Source organism: Pinus tabuliformis, chromosome 4_2, assembly GCF_031772625.1.
Source record: "Pinus tabuliformis cultivar Carrire ecotype Pingquan chromosome 4_2, CPIR1, whole genome shotgun sequence".
Lineage (NCBI taxonomy): Eukaryota > Viridiplantae > Streptophyta > Pinopsida > Pinales > Pinaceae > Pinus > Pinus tabuliformis.
In genome coordinates, this window is record NC_142304.1 from 1,106,706,555 (window position 1) to 1,106,722,404 (window position 15,850).

General features: G+C 41.2%; 1 protein-coding gene across 4 annotated transcripts in view; it reads right to left on the reverse strand.

Annotated features, from left to right (window-relative positions):
* LOC149173541 (uncharacterized) overlaps positions 1 to 15,850 on the reverse strand; it is a 143,267-nt gene that overhangs the window by 84,446 nt on the left and 42,971 nt on the right. The window lies entirely within an intron of this gene.

Below are 15,850 nucleotides of genomic sequence, written 5' to 3' on the forward strand. Positions count from 1 at the left end.
ATCAGTGAGGATGATGTGTGGATGAGAGTATTTGTCCAGAGCCTTAATGGAGAGCCTAGAAAGTGGTTCAGAGAGTTGACCCCTAGGTCTGTAGCAGACATTGAAGCATTAGATGATATATTTTTGAAACAATGGGGGGATAAGAAGGACCTGCTATACTATCATACCGAGTTTGGGAACCTCAAGAGGGAAAATGGGGAATCATTGCTTGATTTTAATAAAAGATTTAACTGTATGTGTAGTAAGATAGCAGCTGAAGTAAAGCCTACCCCCACCACTGCCAAACTCACCTATGCCAATGCTTTTGACTCTGATTTTTGCCTGCTATTGAGAGAAAGAAGATGTGCCACTCTAGCTGAAATGCAAGAGGCAGCCCTTGAGGTGGATTCTAATATCATGGCTGCAAAAAAGCTCAAAAGTCATGCTAATAGAAGGAGGCAGAGAGGTGAGGCTTCTTCTTCCTCTGCTTCACCTTCAAAGCCTAAATTAGACAAAACGACTAGAATGATAGAGTCATTGACTGCTAAGATATCTAAGCCGAAAGTTTAGCAGAAATCTGGGAAGGCAAGGCCTCCAAACACATTTGCTCCAAGAAACCCAAATCCATTCAAAAGAGCAAATGAGCAACTGCAAATCATTCAGAGGGGTAAAGAGGCCAATGAAGAACAAAGAGTGAAGGCTCCCTTCCAAAACGTAGTCATGGAAGAGGAGCAGTTTGAAGAAGAGGATGCAATTCATTGCATGGAAGATAAGGGCAGCGCTGCTTTCTTGACATTGGCTGCCTATGAAGAATCATTACTCCAAGACCAAACCAGTCAAGAGTGGGACAGAGAGGCTGTTCTGCAGACTGATGAACAGCAAAGATATAATCTGAGGTCAAAGGCGAACAACGTCAAGGAGAACCCTGCCCAAAGAGTTGTTGTCCCAACAAAGCAACAAAATATCAGCCAAAAGAAGCCAGCAGCTGATCCAGTAATCCTCAAAGCATCAACTCAAGAGGTAAGAGGTCCTGACAAGTCTCCTTCCACTTTCAGCTTTGAATCAGAAGTCCAAACGCTAAAAATATCTGTACCTCTGATAGAACTTGTAAAGAGTGAAGTTTTTAGAAAGCCTATCCTTGATGCTCTTGAGCTGAAAGCCTTACAAGCCCCCATGGACTACGTCAATTTGCAAGATGATAAGCCCGCAGTTGTGCTTAGCCTAATGACTGAACCTGTTGGTGATAATTCCCAATCATTTTATGTCTCCTTAACCATTCATGACAAAACCCTCCATAATTGCCTACTAGACACAAGGGCTAGCCACAATCGGATGCCTAAAGGTGTCATGGAAGAGTTAGGCCTTGATATCACTAGATCATATCATTATTTATTCTCATTTGATTCAAGGAAAGTAAAATGCCTAGGATTAATCAAAGACCTGGCCATTACCCTAACTCAACTGCCTATGAAGAGCATGATGATGGATATTGGGGTAGCAGATATCCCTCCTAAGTTTGGCATGCTGTTGTCCAGAGGGTGGATTAAGAGATTAGGTGGGACACTACAGAATGACTTATCTTATGCCATTGTCTCAGTTTTGGAGGGGAAAACAGGAGATTGTACAAAGAAGCACAGCTGGCCTACATCATCAGTGATGAGAAGAATCCTTCCAATCATCTTATCTACACTGTGGACACTGACTTTGGAGCATACTTCAAATAGAAGAATCTCAGGAGGCGTCAATGCATATCAAGAAATCAACGAATCAAGCCGAGGGAGAGCAATAAGTCAGGTTTGGGAAATGTTCTTTGATGGAGCATGTTCAAGAGAGACTGCAGGAGCAGGGATGGTGCTGATATCTCCAAAACAAGAAAGCACAAATCTGTCTTTTACGCTGGTTTTCCAAGTCACCAACAATATAGCAGAATATGAGGCTCTGATATTGGGCCTTAACGCAGCCAAAGACAAAGGAATCAGAAGCATAAAGATGTTTGAAGATGCTCATCTTATCATTCAACAAGTGAACAAAACGTTTCAAGCAAAGCACCCAAGGCTGAAAGCATATAGAGATGAAGTATGGAGACTCAAAGATTCTTTTGATAATTTTTGTATCTCATACATCCCTAGAGCCAAAAATCAGCTTGTTGATTCCCTTGCTATGTCTGCTAGCATGTTTATTCCCCCCATACCTCCCAAACTAGTTTATGAAGTCCAAATGAAATATAGACCATCCTTGCCTGATAATGTCCAGCATTGGAAAGTTTTTGAAGATGATGAAGTGAAAAGGTTTCTGCAAGTCATTGACGAATTCTCTGAAATGCAAATTGATCAAGAAAATGAAGCCTTGGAAGAAAATCCCCAGCCTCGACTTAGAAACAAAATTGGTAAAGATAGCATTGTCCAACTGCCCAGCAATCATATACCTAAAGGCCTAGTCCCTTTGGAGAAGTTGTTTGACTAGAATGATGTGCCTTATAAGGCTGCCCAAAAAGAAGACCAATCTGCAGTCCATAAGCATAACATAGGGAGTCCAGATCAGCCAAGACATATAAATCTGTCCACCCATCTATCTGCTGCCCAGAGTTCTGAACACTGCAATCTAATGAAGCAATTTGCTGATGTCTTTGCCTGGGAATATAGTGACCTGAAAACATATGACAAAAAGATCATCCAGCATAAAATCCCTTTAGAGAAAGACACCATCCCTTTTAAGCAGAAGCTGAGGCCCATAAACCCCTTGCTCCTCCCTCTAATTGAAAAAGAAATCAAGAAATTGTTGGCTGCCAAAATTATAGTCCCTCTAAGATATTCAAAATGGGTAGCCAATTTGGTAGTAGTGAGGAAGAAAAGTGGAGAAATCAAGCTTTGTGTTGATTTCAGAAACTTAAACAAATGTTCTAAGAAAGTCAATTATCCTCTACCCAAGATGAAGCGTTTGCTGCAGAAGGTCTCAGGGGCCAAAATAATGTCTTTCCTAGACGAATTTGCAAGATATAACCAGGTTTTTGTACATCCAGACGACCAAGATAAGACTGCATTCACCACTCCTTGGGGCATGTTAGTGTCAGTCTTTCCAGCCTTCTTCCAGTGATCAAATATGCTCTTACAAAATGATTTTGAAGTGTCAAGGTCAAATTTTGTCATTTCAAAGAGTTTTCAAGCAAAATTTGGTCACTAGGCATTAGGTCTAGGGTTTGCTTTCACTCCTTCTAAAGTTGTCCAAATGTTGGTCCATGTCACCATTCAGCTGGGTTTATCATCATTCATAGGGTTGTCATTATCATCTCAGTGTCTAATGGGTCATTTTACAGCTTATCCATGCTTCAGTTGCGCCTAGGCAAGGTCATTTCCCTCTCCTAGGGTTTTGAAGGTGATTTTTCGTGGACGGTCAAATCATTGGCAAAACTTGTATCCAGATGTTCATACACCTTCCCCTATCCTTAAAGTACCTTATCAAATGCTTCCCATCATTGAGATCCGCCAAATTCCTCATTTTTGCACAAACCCTAGTTTCTAGCTACAACCTGGCAATTTTCTAGGTTTGGCCTGTGTTTTGCCCTTTTGGACCCCTTCCCCTCGCTCAATCTCTGAGATTCCACTTTCCCCTGCTTCCTAACATCCCTCCCCACTCCCAAAAATTTCCTCAAGAATTTAGAAGCCCCTTATCCCCTTCATTTCGCTTCATTTCGACAAAATTCCTTGTTTCACACATCGGGGCAAGTTTCACTCAAATGATGTTTCAGAGCAATCAAAGATGAATTTTGCAAAACTGAGAGAGGTTTTTGTCCACAACATGCCAAAGAAGAAAAACCTCCTTCACTTTTTGCACAGGTGTCATGGTTTTAGAGAAATGTCAAAATTACAATCGTCGGATCCAAGGAGGTTGGCCAAGGCACTAAAACGATGGAAAAGGCCCGATCCACTCCAAATTTTGGTCAAAGCCTCTTTGACTGAGCATGGTACTTGATTGGGGACTCCCAGCCCAAATTTCAAGAAATTTGGAGAAAATTTTGTCATTTGTGAATTTTTTGTGCCATAAACAGGTTTTTCCGCTTGACGGGTCTCACCCCCCGCGCGACCCTTTCATTTGGCAACTTCGTTCGGGGAAAACTCAGCATTTCTGGATTTGTCATGAAAAGTTACACATGCTCACCCATTGCCAAGAGATTTTATGAAGTTTTGGGCCTCCAGAAAGTCAAAAAACAAGCAAAAAATGACTTTCTGCCACATTTTTGACACACAGAAAGCAGTCTTGGGAGATTGCAATTTTGGAGGGGCAAATGACCACCAAATTCAGAAATTCCACTTGGGTTGGAAAGTAGACATCCAGACCTTTCCAACAAGCCTACTCTTGTCTCATTTGGACACCTGGAAGTGCCCCAAAAGTGCTCTCAAAGGCACGCGACCCGTCAGGATTTGGCGCGCAATCCATCAGGCAAATTTCATAATTTTTCGCTTATAGCTCATGGATTCGCCCAGCTTTTACTAGTTTGACTTTTGATGGGATTTTTCACCCTCTTAGATGTAATTTATGTATTTTCATGTTGATATGACACTTATTTACCTTCTCTAGAAGATTCATTCATGAAATAGCATGCATTTAATGAATGAATTGGTTTCCTAGCTTATAGAGGCAAGTTGTTTTGATTGCCTAATTTTCAGTGCTCAGTTTAGAATTGGTTGAAACAGCTCCTAGAAAGATGAGCTCGACCCCTAGAGGCAAGGAAAGGTGTTAGCTTGCCTATATTATGTATTTTCTTAGTCATTTTCAGAGGTTGGAAGGTTGGACTCTTGAGGGAGAAGCTCTTAATTGTATTATTCACTGTATCTCTGCAATTTTTGGCAAAGGAAGACCAGGGTTTTGCAGTCCTTTTTGGGATTCTTGTGGTCACATGTATTGATGGTGTGTTTCTCTTTGTACTTGTAAGTGTGTTATGTGAATCATTTCCTTACTTTTCCTTCTGCAAATTAGGCAAATGAAGTGTTAAAGTAGAATTCATGACTGTCATGCTCTGCTTTTAAGTTTGTTTAATATCAATGTTTTCAACTGTTTAAGGGGAATTCAAGGTTATTGCTTGCTCTCCTTAACTCCTCACCAGTCATTCTCATCCATCCATCTCTATCAAAGGCATCAATACTGTTTCCTACCTCACCCCAAAGAACTCCCTGCGAAAACTGTGTCCAATCCCCGCACCCGAAATTGCCATTCCCCAATTTTCCACCAAAACTTTAAAAAATCCCAAATTTAAACCTCTTGATCAGTTTACTAGCCTAAAATCAGTGTTTTCCTATTGGTCATCTCGCCCATTGAAGATCTTTACTGAGATTGACCGGAGAGAGCCCTCTCCTGCCCCGTAGGGCTAGCTACGAGGCTAAGTGGTTTGATGTTGCCTTGGAGTTTACCTTTCTCAGCCTGAGGTGAAATTTCAAGCGCTAACATATTGGCGACCATACTGGGGAGAACAAACTTGTCTGTTGATTGATGTGTTTGTCTCATAAGTCTTAGACGGAGCCTGAAGTTATGCCAGGTAGCCTTCGAAACGCTTTTGCTTTGCATAAGCGGAAGTAGATAAACGCTGCTTCAGTCCATCTCCGTGAGCTTGTGAATACAGCACCTCATTTGCATTTTACCCCAGTACATGTATCAAGGTCAGATCTGATTGTTGATAGTGGACAACGATCACACTTGAAAGGCTGAAATCATTCACCTGGCGACTCTAAATCATTTTCGAGATCAAATCCAAAGACTCCACTGGAGGATGATCCCGACCAGCAAAAACATGAAAGGACAACATGAACAGACCAGGTATTCAAGTTGGAATTTCATCCAAGACATTTTGTTCTTTGTCATAAATTATTTCTTCTCTTTTCCCGAGAATGTCAAGAAGGCTTTGCAAAGTATACTATGCTTGAAAAAAGATCCCAGGCCTGCATTTGATTCCTTCCCTTTGAAAAGTGTGAATACCAAAGATTTGCATGCCTTTGAGCTTGATCAAGACCTTTCTTCTAAATTTTGTGACGACCATCTTCAAATTGATGAGTCTCAAGCAACCAAGACTGATTCTATACTTGTTGTACATACCCTTACACCTTGTAAAATCTCAGATCGGTATAAACCTCTTGTTTTACCTCATATTCTCCATTCTTTCCCCAAAAACTATGATCTATACTTGCCGAGGTTTGATGGTGAAAGTAAGAATGTCGACGCTGAGCAACATGTGCAGAATGTTGAGAATTTTCTAGATCTTTTTGAAGTTGATGAAGAGGATGTTAGTATTAGGCTTTTTGCTCTTTCTTTGCAAGCCAAAGTAAAAAGTTTGTTCAAAGCCCTGCCTGATGCGAGCATCTCAGATTTCCAGCAGTTCGTCAAAGTTTTTCTCGATAGGTGGATGATCGGGCAGAACCTTTTCTTGATTGTAGAAAAGTATAACCAGCTGAAAAGATTGCCAGGGGAGACAGTACAACAGTTTTCAGCCAGATTTAACCAAGTTTATTATTCAATGCCAGTTGATATAAGGCCTCCTCCTAGATCTGCTCTCTTGCACTCTCTGGGTGCCTTTGATCCGGAGATGGAGTTTCAGCGGAGAGAAAGGGATATTACAACACTTCATGAGATGCAAAACAGTGCAGTAAATGTAGAGGCGCATCTGCTGATCCGAAGGGCAAGGTTGAAGGAAGAAGAGATGAAAAACATAGATCCGGAAAAATCAACATCTCTAGAGGTGAAGCTTGACAATTTGGTAAGTGCAGTAGAAGAGATGATGCAGAAGGTCACCACAAGGAATGATTATGATGTTCAAGGCTCACTGATTGAAGAAGAACAAGTTGTTGATCCAAAACATTTTGTTTCTTATCCTAGTTGTCATAGATCTGATAATGATTGTTTTGTAGATCACCTTGGAGAAGAGAGATCTGTTGATATGACTTGCATGCTTGATGATATGTTTTATACCGATGATTTGCCTCAGTATGATCAGTATGATGATGATTATGTTCTCCAAACAGAAGCTAATCTTGCAGACAAATCAGCAGCTAGTTGGTGGGAGGAGGAAGTTCATTTTCAGCAGTTTGAAAACAAAGTTCAGCCATCACATATCAGCTATGACAATGATGAGGAAAGTACAGCAAAGTTTGAAGTAAGTGAAGGATCTTTACCTTTTTGTTTTGATTCATGTCAGTTCATTAGAGACAACTTCCATGAACTTAGAAATCAGTTGTCAACAAGTCTTGATCTAGACCATCTTGAAGGCAATAAAAACCTTGTTCCAGACTTCTCATATTCAGATTTGCAGCCCCCAAATGCCATTGGTTGTCAGATTACAGATGAAGGCATGGAAGCTGACATATTTGATCAAATGATACAAGAAGGTTCCCTACCATTCTGTTTTGAATCATTTCAGTATTTGAAGGGAAATTTGCATAGTCCATCTTCAGTGAAGAATGAGCAGCATGTAGGCAATCATGTAATCACAATGGAACCAATAGAAATGGGATTGCAGCAATCTTTTCAAGTTTTTCATGATCCAATAGCTGATGTTTTGGATGAGGTTTGCAGTCAAAGTCTTTCTCCATTGACTACATGTGAGCTTGAAACATGTGTTGATATGAACTTGATCCGGCAGCCGGTTTCTTTGTCATTTTCAGCAGAGGTCTCGTCACAAGGCCCAGATCAAAGTTTGCATTCATGGTATGAGGAAACGAGAAGTAATCCATTGGATGAGCTAAGTTCCAGTGTGCATAAATTTCAAGATCCTTATGCAGTGTTTTTGGAGGTGGATAGAGAATTCATATCATTCTATGGATCTGTTTCCAAATTGTCATGCGAGTTGCCTTTCAGTAGTTCTCTCTTGTTATTCATAAGCGAGAACTTGTGGAGAATTCAACCAGTAGACGTGATACTTACTTGGTTGCATTGGTTGTTTCATTTCACTTGATCAGGTGATGAATGAAACTGTTAGAGTAGGTTTTGATGAATAAGCTCAAACTTGAGCATCATTTCAGTTTGTCGGTTGTGTTTAAGTATCGAGTCAGTTTTTAGTTGAGTGAGAGTCAATTTGTGTTGTCAAGTCATCAGTTTTTAGTCATGCATTTCAGCTTGAGTTTTTGACTCCATTGCCCAATGGTTGAAAGCACTGGTCTGCTCTCCCAGAGGTCTAAGGTTCTTGGTACCTCCAAGGAGCTACCATCCCCATTGGAGCCAATGTTAGTGTCAGTCTTTCCAGCCTTCCTCCAGTGATCAAATATGCTCTTACAAAGTGATTTTAAAGTGTCAAGGTCAAATTTTGTCATTTCAATGAGTTTTCAAACAAATTTTGGTCACTAGGCATTAGGTCTAGGGTTTGCTTTCACTCCTTCTAAAGTTGTCCAAATGTTGGTCCATGTCACCATTCAGCTGGGTTTATCATCATTCATAGGGTTGTCATTATCATCTCAGTGTCTAATGGGTCATTTTACAGCTTATCCATGCTTCAGTTGCGCCTAGGCAAGGTCATTTCCCTCTCCTAGGGTTTTGAAGGCGATTTTTCATGGACGGTCAAATCATTGGCAAAACTTGTATCCAGATGTTCATACACCTTCCCCTATCCTTAAAGTACCTTATCAAATGCTTCCCATCATTGAGATCCGCCAAATTCCTCATTTTTGCACAAACCCTAGTTTCTAGCTACAACCTGGCAATTTTCTAGGTTTGGCCTGTGTTTTTCCCTTTTGGACCCCTTCCCCTCGCTCAATCTCTGAGATTCCACTTTCCCCTGCTTCCTAACATCCCTCCCCACTCCCAAAAATTTCCCCAAGAATTTAGAAGCCCCTTATCCCCTTCATTTCGCTTCATTTCGACAAAATTCCTTGTTTCACACATCGGGGTAAGTTTCACTCAAATGATGTTTCAGAGCAATCAAAGATGAATTTTGCAAAACTGAGAGAGGTTTTTGTCCACAACATGCCAAAGAAGAAAAGCCTCCTTCACTTTTTGCACAGGTGTCATGGTTTTAGAGAAATGTCAAAATTACAATCGCCGGATCCAAGGAGGTTGGCCAAGGCACTAAAACGACGGAAAAGGCCCGATCCACTCCAAATTTTGGTCAAAGCCTCTTTGACTGAGCATGGTACTTGATTAGGGACTCCCAGGCTCCAGCCCAAATTTCAAGAAATATGGAGAAAATTTTGTCATTTGTGAATTTTTTGTGCCATAAACAGGTTTTTCCGCTTGACGGGTCTCACCCCCCGCGCGACCCTTTCATTTGGCAACTCCGTTCCGGGAAAACTCAGCATTTCTGGATTTGTCATGAAAAGTTACACATGCTCACCCATTGCCAAGAGATTTTATGAAGTTTTGGGCCTCCAGAAAGTCAAAAAACAAGCAAAAAATGACTTTCTGCCACATTTTTGACACACAGAAAGCAGTCTTGGGAGATTGCAATTTTGGAGGGGCAAATGACCACCAAATTCAGAAATTCCACTTGGGTTGGAAAGTAGACATCCAGACCTTTCCAACAAGCCTACTCTTGCCTCATTTGGACACATAGAAGTGCCCCAAAAGTGCTCTCAAAGGCGCGCGACCCATCAGGCAAATTTCATAATTTTTCACTTATAGCTCATGGATTCGCCCAGCTTTTACTAGTTTTGACTTTTGATGGGATTTTTCACCCTCTTAGATGTAATTTATGTATTTTCATGTTGATATGACACTTATTTACCTTCTCTAGAAGATTCATTCATGAAATAGCATGCATTTAATGAATGAATTGGTTTCCTAGCTTATAGAGGCAAAAGTTGTTTTGATTGCCTAATTTTCAGTGCTCAGTTTAGAATTGGTTGAAACAGCTCCTAGAAGGATGAGCTCGACCCCTAGAGGCAAGGAAAGGTGTTAGCTTGCCTATATTATGTATTTTCTTAGTCATTTTCAGAGGTTGGAAGGTTGGACTCTTGAGGGAGAAGCTCTTAATTGTATTATTCACTGTATCTCTGCAATTTTTGGCAAAGGAAGACCAGGGTTTTGCAGTCCTTTTTGGGATTCTTGTGGTCACATGTATTGATGGTGTGTTTCTCTTTGTACTTGTAAGTGTGTTATGTGAATCATTTCCTTACTTTTCCTTCTGCAAATTAGGCAAATGAAGTGTTAAAGTAGAATTCATGACTGTCATGCTCTGCTTTTAAGTTTGCTTAATATCAATGTTTTCAACTGTTTAAGGGGAATTCAAGGTTATTGCTTGCTCTCCTTAACTCCTCACCAGTCATTCTCATCCATCCATCTCTATCAAAGGCATCAATACTGTTTCCTACCTCGCCCCAAAGAACTCCCTGCGAAAACTGTGTCCAATCCCCGCACCCGAAATTGCCATTCCCCAATTTTCCACCAAAACTTTAAAAAATCCCAAATTTAAACCTCTTGATCAGTTTACTAGCCTAAAATCAGTGTTTTCCTATTGGTCATCTCGCCCATTGAAGATCTTTACTGAGATTGACCAGAGAGAGCCCTCTCCTGCCCCGTAGGGCTAGCTACGAGGCTAAGTGGTTTAATGTTGCCTTGGAGTTTACCTTTCTCAGCCTGAGGTGAAATTTCAAGCGCTAACAGGGCACATTTATGTATTCTAAAATGCCTTTTGGGTTGATGAATGTTGGAGCCACCTTTCAGAGGGCTATGGATATAGCATTTGTAGGAGAGAAGGATAAGTCTGTCCTTATCTACCTTGATGATATAACAGTGTACTCCAGCAGCCATCAAGACCATTTGCAACATTTGAAGAAAGTGTTCCTAAAGTGCAAAAGGTTTGGGATTTCAGTCAATCCTAAAAAGTCACAGTTTGCTTTAGAAGAAGGCAAGTTGCTAGGACATGTTGTTTCTGTTGCAGGTGTTAGAATCTACCCAGAAAGAGTAAGGGCAATACAGATATCTGTCCCAAGATCGAAGAAGGATATTCAGGCGTTGACCAAGGTGAAATTAATATCATTTGACTCCGATTTTGGGTGGAAAAAAACGATTTTTGCAGCCCGCATTTAAGGACACTCAGATCAAGGAATTATGAGCAGTTTCACTGACATTGACTTTCTAAGTTGACCGCAGAAAATTATACACTGTGACAGCAAAATTTCTCTCTTTTGACCGAGTTTGACTAAGGTTTTAAGGATTGTTTTGGGCAGATTTTGACCAACATTTGGGGTTGAATTTGACTAAGGAAGACCCAGCTCCTAAACCACTGTGTTGACCATTAATTGCAAACTAGTTAGGGTTGACTACGATGGAGTTGACTATCGTTGACTTGAGCAAATTTCAGGCAGATCAGTTTTGACTACAGTGACTCCATCTCTCTCTTGAATAGTTGCTTGGCATTTTGACATTATTTGGATATTGATTAGATATTGGATGATGTACTCTCTATGTTGAACATTTGAAGACAATCTAATAAGAAGAAGATTTGCAAGGGTTTTGTTGGCATTATGTCACAGGTTGGAGCTATGGCACAGGTGTTGTCCTTGATGGCAACTCTCTCAGGTGACAGATCTCAGTTCAGGCTTTCACAATGAAGGAAAAGATATATACGCAGGTTCACCTAGACTAAGGCACGTATACACGCGGGTTAGACGTTACAAAGGCGCATATGCGTATACACGCACTTTCACGCAAGGAAAAGCGTGTATATGTTGGAGAACTTACTTTTGGTCCGTGGTAGTTAGTCCTTGGTATTTGAACCTATGGTTTTGGACCATGGTATCTCGTCAGAAGTGTTGATCCCAAGTATTGGGTCCATGGTATTGTTTTATTATGGTTTTGGACCGTGGTATTGTGAAGGGCCTAAGACTATAAAAGAGGAAGGAGATCATTTGGCAAAGGATCATCTGAATTAATTGAATATCTAATAAGGGCTAGATCTGAAATATTGGTGATTGGAGTTATGGTGCAGATCTGGATCTGAAGGAAATAGGAACCTTGGCGCAAAGAGAAGGATAAGTTCTATTAATAGGTCATAATCTTTAAGCTTGAATGATAGTATCTTTGTATGATTGTGATCTGTTATATGTGGCGCATGCTTGATCTATAAATCTGATAATCTGGGTTAATTAGTGTCTGAATATTTGAAAGAGTGAATTATCTTTTATAGATCTGTACGCAGGTTCAGTGAAGCGAAGGCATGTATACACGTCTTTTCAGTGAATAAAAACAGCGTATACGCAGGTTGGTCCAAACACAGAAGCATATGCACGCAGGTTTCAGGTTATTGAAGTAGCGTATATCTTTTGAGTTGTGATCTAGCTGCTTCTGTTTATTGCTACAGTGTTCTGGGTTCAGAATTTGGTGTGTGGTTACTGTTACTGTGTTTTGGGTACAGCTGTCAGTATCTACTTGATTCAGTTCTAATTGGTGAAAAGGAGAGTGTTTGATGCAGAAATTGTTTATGATTGATTGATATTCATGGATCCAGTCTGAAAATTTATGAAACGTGGTCCCTGGAAGAAAGAGAAGGTTGTAGCCTTCTGTAGGCCAGCACCTACGTACTAGTATCTTGGCTAGTGCAAGAGCTAAGGGGGTTGTAGCTCCCTTCCAGGAGAAGCTGGAGAACGAGAGAGGGTTGTAGCTCTCTGCAAGGTGCAGCCTGCGTACTGGTAAAGGACTGCACCATTACATTGTAAAAGGAAGTTTCTAATTAAAAGAAGATAGAGACAAATTGCAGCAGGTGGTTTTCACCCACATTGGGTTTCCACCTTATATCTTGTGTTCTTGTGTGTGTGATTGTCTTCAGATCTGTTTTACTGTTTCTGGTTACTGTTTATTTGATTCTAATACACAGACTAATGATCAACATCAGTAAGATAAAATAAATTATAAGTCTGCATTTCATACGCGGGTTTCCTTCTCTGTAGTTGCGTATATACGCGGTTTTATCTAACTGAAGTAGCATATATGATCTGGGTTTCAAAAAGAAAATAAGTGACTTGATAATACTAATTCACCCCCCCTCTCAGTATTATTTCCAACAGGTTTTCCCCATAGTGGGTTTTTCCCTAGTCATTAACCAAATTTGTGTCTCTTGTCTCGTGGTTGTCTTTCATTGTGCATTTGTCTAATTGTTTTAAACTTCTATTTACTATTGCTCTACTGTCATTGGATAATTGAAGAAGTGAAATTGTTAGATTGGATGCTATTGGATATTGTTGAAGTAATAGTTGCAGCATAGAACAATTTGATGAAAAAATAATAGTTTGAGGAGGACAGAGCTCTGAGGGAATCCTTCGAGCAACAGAAGGTTGGAGTACCTGAGGAGAGCCTCAACCAAGATCACAGATTGAGTCTCAGCCAGGAGGCAAGAGGACTACACATCAGGATGACCAGGAGTCAACACAGGATGAGGAAAGACCAGGACGAGTGGAGGCAGCCACTCAATCAGTGACTCCCAACACAGGGAGGAAGAGAGCCAAGTGAGTTGAGAAGTTGATTCATGAGACCCAGAAGCGAGTTGAGACTCCTAGCTCTATGTTCAGGCAGAGCAAGCAGCCACAGAGGTACACCAGATATATGGCACTGATGACTGAGTTGTTAGACACAGAGCCTTCTTGTTATGAGGAGGCAGCCTCTCAGCAGGTTTGGCGGGATGCCATGGTGAAGGAATATTCCTCCATCATGAAGAATGATGTCTAGGAGATTCTGCCACAGCTACAAGGTAAATCAGTAGTAGGCTCATGCGGGGTGTACAAGGTGAAGCATGGAGCAAATGGGAGTGTGGAGAAGTACAATGCCAAGTTTGTGGCCAAGGGCTTCTCATGGGTTGAGGGCATTGACTATGATGAGGCATTCGCTCCAGTGGCTAGTTATTATGGCACTTACAGCTCAGATGGGGTGGAAGATCTACCAGATGGATGTGAAGACAACATTCCTCAACGAAGTGGTTTAGGAGGAGATTTTTATGGAGCAGCCAGAGGGGTTTGAGACTTTCAACATAGACACTCATGTTTGTTTCTTGAAGACAACTCTTTATGGGCTCATACAAAAGCTGCGAACATGGTACACTCGTATTGACAGCTACCTTCGAGGATTGAGCTTCACTAAGAGTGAGGCGGATGCCAACCTGTACTACATCACGGTTGGAGGGCTTCCGATCATTCTAGTGCTCTATGTTGACAATCTTATATTGACTAGAGTAGACGGCTTGATCCATGATTGCAAGGCAAATCTTGCAAGAGAGTTTGAGATGAAGAATAAAGGGCTTATGCACTATTTCCTTGGACTAGAGGTATGGCAGAGTGGTGGGGAAATCCGAGCAGGGGAAGTACACTATAGAGATCCTCAAGAGGTTTCATATGTAGGATTATAGGCCCACGACCACACCTCTAGTCACAAACTGTTGGAAGGTGGACACTAGTACAACAGAGCGTGTAGCTGCCACATTATACAAGCAGCTCATCGGGTCGTTGATGTACATAGTCAACACATGGTCTGATATTTGTTTTGTAGTGAACCAGTTGAGTCAGTTCATGATGGAGCTAACAAGAGTTCATTGGGTTGCTGCGAAGCATGTTTTGAGGTATCTTAGAGGCACAACAGATTATGGATTATGGTACAGACAGGTTGATGGAGTGAGGCTGGAGGGCTTCACAGATGCAGATTAGGCAAGTAGCTCCACAGATAGGTAGAGCACTTTAGGTTACGTCTTCAGCTTTGGGTCAGCAGTGGTTTCCTGGTTCAGCAGGATGCAAAGATCAGTCGCGCTCAGTTCAACAGAGGTTGAGTACATGGCTGCCAGTTTGGCAGTGTGTGAGGCTATCTGGATGAGGAAGTTTCTTGTGGGACTTTTCATACAAGAGATGGGGGCTATAGTGATACACTGTGACAATCAGAGTTGCATTAAGCTCTCTGAGAATCTAGTGTTTCATGATTGCTCCAAGCATATCAAAATCGGGTATCATCATCTCAGGGACTGTGTACAGAAGGGATAGTGAAGCTACTGTACATTCCAACAAAGGAGCAGACAGCAAATATCTTGACCAAGGCATTGGCAAGAAGCAATTTCGTCTATTTCATAGATAAGTTAGGAGTTGTACAGAAAACCTTCCTTGCTAAGAGGGAGTGTTGAAAATGTAGTGAGTGAAGATATTTTGGCTTGTGCCTTAGCCAATGAAGACCTCGATTTGTCTTTTATCTAGCATGGTTTGAATTCATGAGTTAGACTTCAGTTTCATGTGTAGTGTTGGAGCTTCAGTTACGTGGAGTCTTCTTCAATTTGACTACAGAAGGAAGTGGCAGTTACAAGTTCAATTAGAATGAGTTAGTCTTCAGTCTTGATTGAAGGGAGAACGAGTTAAAACTCCAAGTGTTGATTGGAGAGAGAATCAATTGAACTCTCAGTTAACTCGCAATCAGAACTTGAGCTTCTAAATTGAGCTAGGCCACTTGCATGCTCGAATTGGGTCTATAAAGAGAAAGACGAAGGCACAGGATCGAACAAGTTCGTGAGATCATCTTTGGTTGTGGAGTGCATATTCTTGAGGAGAAAGTGCGCACAGATATAGGAGGCTTGTGTGCTAAGGAGAAAGAACAGATTTGCACTAGGAAATAGGAGCAGATTTGCGGTAGGAAATAGGGCCTCTTGTGCGCTAGGAAATAGGAGGCCTAGTGCACAAGGAAATAGGGGCAGGAAGTGCGTAAGGAAATAGGAGCTGGGATCAGGAAGAGGCACGGCAAGCCAAGACTATCCATAGCAGAGATCAGGAGCTGAGATTAGTGAGAAGAAGCAGAACACCTTCTCAGAGACAGATTGCTCTGTAATAGATCCAATTGCTCAAGAACTATCAATAAAATACCACAATGAAGAAAGCAGGTTTTCCCTTTTGGGTTTCTTGGGTAAACAAGTGTGTCAATTTGTGTGCATGTGTTTTTA